The sequence below is a fragment of the Hyla sarda genome, chromosome 2 (genome assembly GCF_029499605.1).
Source record: "Hyla sarda isolate aHylSar1 chromosome 2, aHylSar1.hap1, whole genome shotgun sequence".
Taxonomy (NCBI): Eukaryota; Metazoa; Chordata; class Amphibia; order Anura; family Hylidae; genus Hyla; species Hyla sarda.
Genome location: NC_079190.1, coordinates 329,413,435 through 329,419,434, shown reverse-complemented (window position 1 = coordinate 329,419,434; position 6,000 = coordinate 329,413,435).

Genomic DNA, 6,000 nt, shown 5'->3' with positions numbered 1-6,000 from the left:
ACTGTGATGTGTACTGTGAAAAAAAAAAAAAAGAATATTTGTAATTGCGAATATATAGTGCTCTATTCGCGAATATTCGCGAATATGCGATATTCACGAATAAAATTTGCATTGCGAATATTCGCGAGCAACACTATTTCAGAGTGCCATATCTTGCAAACATATGAAAAACTTTGTTTCATGTGTCTTCTATAGCTTTTCTTGGTTGTCCAGTGAATTGCATTCAGTTTTCCATGACTTCTTCCCTACTTCCCACGCACGTTTAGTTTCTCATACCCTCCATGTTTTCTTATCACACAGTATCAACAATGACCATTCATTTCAAAATGGCATATCACATTTGAGTCCCTTAGAAATTGCTATACCTACAAGAGGTGAAGTGGCACAACACTTCTTTACTGTAGCTGCTATGTCATTCTAGCGATAAGCTGGGGTCCCACTGGTCAGACTCTTTACAAACACTGTAGACATGGGTTTTATATTCTAGTAATATGACACCAATGTGTCCAATAAGATAATCCATTTAAGGAGTTAAATTCTTTGTGAAAAACAGAAGCCACATATGTTGGTTTTGAAACATGTAAAGGGAGTGCTTTACTTGTGTAGATTGCATTTCAGGGATAAACTTGCAACTAGACAATATGATTGCAGAGTACAAACTATTTTTAAGAGCAAAAATTGTCCTAATAACAGTTTGCCAGAAACAAGTTACCGCATTGTCTATAATCAAACAAATGGCTGCATTATGTGGGATAGAATGGTTTAGACACGTTGAATACACTTGAATATTCAAGCATGAAAATATAGGGAAACGCGGGATAATTATACTGCATTGTACCAAGTTCTAATGAATGCACAGTGCAATAATAAGCAAAACAAGCCGAACCGAAAAAAGTGACCAAGGCATTAATATCTAAACTGGCTCACAGGACTAAGCAAGCTTATAATGCTCATGCTTCATAAAAAATGCAGACCTTATTCTTATAACAAAGAGAACAAAGAGAATGAAATCTGGACTTTAATAGCTATTAGATGGTGAAAGTTATGAAAACTAGGGACTCGATGCAATAAATAAGACAATGCTTGTGTTTTTATGAACTTTGAAGTGTTAAAAATGTGAATGCTTAACATTCTAATTTCTTTACGATTCCACAATCTAACTAATGAGCAAAGACCGAAAAAAAAAACAAGACATTGACTGTTCCAATCAACATGAGTGTGGTAAGTGCCTTATACAGGATGATTGGTTTAACCCCTTTAGGACTTCAGGCATACCTGTATGGCCTAGTCCTCTTCCCTTTATGGTATTGTAAAAAAAATAAGTATTGTTCAAATTGCCCTATTTTGATCCCTGTCCGCCATCTTTACTCTTCGGACCACCGTGATCAGGTGGCAGGTAGTCCAATGGGTGTTCCCAGTCATGATCACTGATGTCTACCATATCCGCAGGATATGAACTCATGCATGGAGAAACCACTGTTCATGCACTGAGCAATTATGGAACAGTGGTCAACATGACCCTTCCATGCATCTCTATGGGAGAGTCGAAGATGCAATGCTCATCTATCTTTACTTCTCTCATAGGGATGAATTGAGGTATTGTGTCATCCACCACACAAATCTGTGCCCGCTTTGTGCATGGGGAGAGACGGGGATATGGGCAGAAGATCGCAGGCCCTCTGTGATCAAACACTTATTCCCTATCCTGGAAATAGGGGATAAGAACTTCAATACCGGAGTACCCCTTTAAAACACTGGCTAGAAAGGGTGAGGGCAGCCATAGAGGCATTTAAGGTTCTAAAGTAAGGTAGACTTTACCCCTTAGAACTCAGCCTCCGATATGACTAATATCAATCATAATTATATGAAAATTGTTAATTTATCTGTTTCAAATGTATTTTTTGCTACAGAAAAATGTCTCTGACTGTATCTAACAATTAGTGTAAAAATTATATGTCAGCACATCCGTTGTCGGTGATGCACGTGGACGAATCAATACATAGTAGAAAAGGAGTACCAGTACTCAACAGTACTTCAAGCAAAGTGGTAGTTTATTGCATATCTTTATAGAAACAGAACGTGTTTGGACTCTTGCCTTCCTCTGCTGAAAAGGGTCTGAACGTGTCCTGTTTCTATAAGGATATGCAATAAACTACCACTTTGCTTATTGTAGTGGTGAGTGCTGGGACTCCTTTTCTACTATGTATCTAAAAATTAGCATGATGCTGGGCCCCCGTGCAAAATCTGTACCTGGTTCCTCAGCTATATTGTACCATTTATACTACTGGTTTCCCAGTTTAAGAAAAAGAGACCTTATGAGCAACCCCATGCTTCTATGCCCAGATTTAACCACACCCAATGCAACCCCAACAGTTATATCCCTGAACTAAATACTACCTACACTTTTTGCTCATATTGTTAGAGGGATTGCCTTCACAGACGATGATGCCTGGGATCTGGAATTACCCTAATTGAAAATCTCATTGAAACCAAAGGGAGGTTGCTTTATTTTTTGCCATGGAATTCCATAGTAAAATTTTGTTTGGGCCCTTACTATGCCATACTTACCTCTCCCGGTCTGGTGTCAGTGCTCCATTCGGCACTGCTGCTGATATTTGCACCATGCTGCAGCCAATCACTGAAGCAAGATTCGAATGTCATCTGGAGAGACAGGATAGCACGTCATCCAGGTAAATAAACAAGATCATAGAGTAGAGGTCCCATTCTGGGCCGTGAGAGAAGAGTATAGCATACTTATTTAAAAGCCCTGATGCATAATTTTTGAAGATATCAAACAAACCTGTTATCATTATTTGGGCTATGGATAGTAATTTTTCATCCCTGCATCAGAATAAACTTTACCCCTCACCCCCAGATGTGTGTGCTCCAAGATTTTTGCTTACTGGTTTTATATTCAGGTGATTGAACATTATAAGTCAGCTGTGAAAAGAGATTACTTTCTTAGTTGGCTTTGTATTCACTATTACTTTGCTTCTTGTATAATTAATAAAGAGATCAGAAGAAGCAATGCGCTTAGTTCCTCTTGATCTTTTACTAGACGTGTTCAATATTAAACGGATTATAAACTATTTCAATTTAACTATATGTAATCAGATTATTGAAGTGTGTGTGTGGATGGGGGAAGGGGCTTCTTCTGTAATGATATGTCTGCTAAATGATATTTAGAAGCTGGGGGAGATGATAGTATGTAGATATTTTTGTGCTTTACTTAGCAAGATGACATTTTTTTTTTCATCTTCACCTTCTGACTATTTGCTGTAGGAAGCTTAGTTATACATCTAATTAGTAGAGGGAATAGTTCCCTTTAATAAAAAGCATCTGTAAAATGCTCATAGTATTGAGCTTCAGAGGAATTTGGGCCAACAATAGCATTTGGCCAAAATTTCCTCAAATGGAAATTTGAGACACCATCCCATTGGTACAATAGCTCTTGATGAAGCTTATTCCTATACATATTGTATATATGTTTTGTAAAATCAATGCAAATGGTTTTCTCTATCATACAAAGGAATGGCATATTGCTAGGATATGAAGTCTGAATGTAAGGACCCTCACCAATATGTGTTTTGTTGCCCCCTTCCCAATTTTTATTTCTTGGGCAGTGGTGCCACCCATGTACAAGGCCACCTTTATGTAGTTATCTTTATGCAACATAAACCCATTCAGCTGCTATTTTCTCTCTCTTATTTTAAAGTATTAATGTCATTTAAAACATTTTTGACATGTCACACAGATCTGTCAGGGTTTCTCTGATCTCTAGATAGCAAAGAGAAGCATAAAGATTTGCACTTCAGTCGTTGCCTTGCCATCATTACATCTCATTTCATGAAAAAAATATATATTAATAAAGTTCTGTTGTCTTTTTTCCTCCACTCAAAACCTGTAGCAATCAGGGTATATTCACATGGTGGAATGTCTGGCCGGAAAATTTTCAGGCGGACATTTTGCAAGCTGCAGGCACCAGCAGAACTGGTGCCAGGACCACTTGGAAATGTACCATCTCTATAGACAGCAATGCATTTCCGAGTTGATTCCACAGAAAGAATTGACATGTCAATTCTTTCTGCGGAGGACGAATTTGGAATTTCTGCTTCAGATGTGATAGCCGTGGAAATTCCACCATGTGTACAGAACAGCAGAATCCCATTGAAAACAATAGGAATCTGCTGTAATGGAATTCCCGAGTGTATTCCACTGTGTGAATGAGGCTATTGAGGTCATTGAGAAATTTTAAAGGTGTACTCCACTAGAAAACATGTTTTTTAAATCAACTGGTGGCAGAAAGTTAAACATATTTGTAAATTATGCCTATAATTTTTTTTTATCTTTCCAGTACTTATCAGCTGATGTATGCTCCACAGGAAGTTCTTTTCTTTTTGGATTTCCTTTCTGTCTGATCACAGTGCTCTCTGCTGACACCTCTGTCCATTTCAGGAACTGTCCAGAGCATGATGGGATTGCTATGGGGATTTGCTCCTACTCTGGACAGTTTCTAAAATGGACAGAGGTGTCAGCAGGAAAGCACTGTGGTCAGATAGAAAGAAAATCCAAAAAGAAAATAACTTCCTGTGGAGCATACAGAAGCTGATAAGTACTGGAAAGATTAAGATTTTTTTGGTAGAAGTAATTTACAAATCTGTTTAACTTTCTACCAACAGTTGATTTAAAAAAAAAAAAAAAAATCAGTGGAATACCCCTTTAAATTCTAGATGACACAGGATGTACATGTATTCCCTGGCCCTTTGGTACTCAATGCACATGTACATTATATACCAGGAAAAATAATAATATAAAGTTATCAAAAAGTCCTTTTCAATAAAATCAAACCGATATAACAATACAGATTATTATGCATAAAATAAGCCCTCATACAGCCGCTATATGGAAAAAAAAAAAAAAAAAGCTATAGCGGTCGGAATAGGGCAATTTTAAGCATATTTATTTTGTTCATTAGTACAATAATAGAAAAGCAAGAAAATCTGATATTGTTTTATTCGTATTGACCCAAATAATAAAGATACTATTTCAATTTTACCGTAAAGTGACTGCATACAAATCAAACCTGCAGGAGTTGTGAAATTGTGTTTTTTGTTTACATTTTCCCCCACATACAATCATTTTTTGGCTTTTCCATACATGTGGTAAAATGAAAGATGTCATTACAAAGTACAATTGGTGTGGCACTAAATACGCCCTCATATGGCCTGGTGGATAGAAAAATAAAATAATTATGCTACAGAATTATGTAGCATAACAAAATGCTACAAGGCCAAGACCCGCTGAGTCCTTAAGGGGTTAAAGGGCAAATCAAGAAAACATAAGAACCATATTTTCATTGTTAGATAACTATGCAGACAAGGGTTTTGGACCCTGACCATGACTCTTATGTTCCTAAAACCTCTATTTGAGCAGATTTTGGCTTGAACCCTTTAAAATTCATGAAAATGTGGCTGGCTCCAACTCTTTTATCTACAATTCATTTTATCCCTTTTTGCCCTTAATTCACTCCATACCCTTTAAAGAATTACAATTGATAACACCATGATAAAAAAAGCTTTTGAGGATGATTTGCCTTCAATGGTTAATAATGTATTGGAAGCCAAACACACCTTAATGGTCTTATCTAAAAAGGTTGCCCAGCCCCCAAAAATATTTGTGCTACGAGACCACCCCAAACACCACTACAGATCAGTTGCTATTGTAGTCCTAGAGTCCCTATTACCATCACCAGAGTCCACATTACTATAATTTATTTTTGCTCGCGAATATTCGCAATTCGAATTTTATTCGCGAATATCGCATATTCGCGAATTCGTGAATATTCGCGAATATAGCGCTATATATTCGTAATTACGAATATTCGTTTTTTTAATTTAAAAAATTTTTTTTTTTTTTTTCACAGTACACATCACAGTGATCATCCCTCTCTGCTTCCAGCTTGTGTGGTGTAAAGAAGGCTCTAATACTACTGTGTGAGGC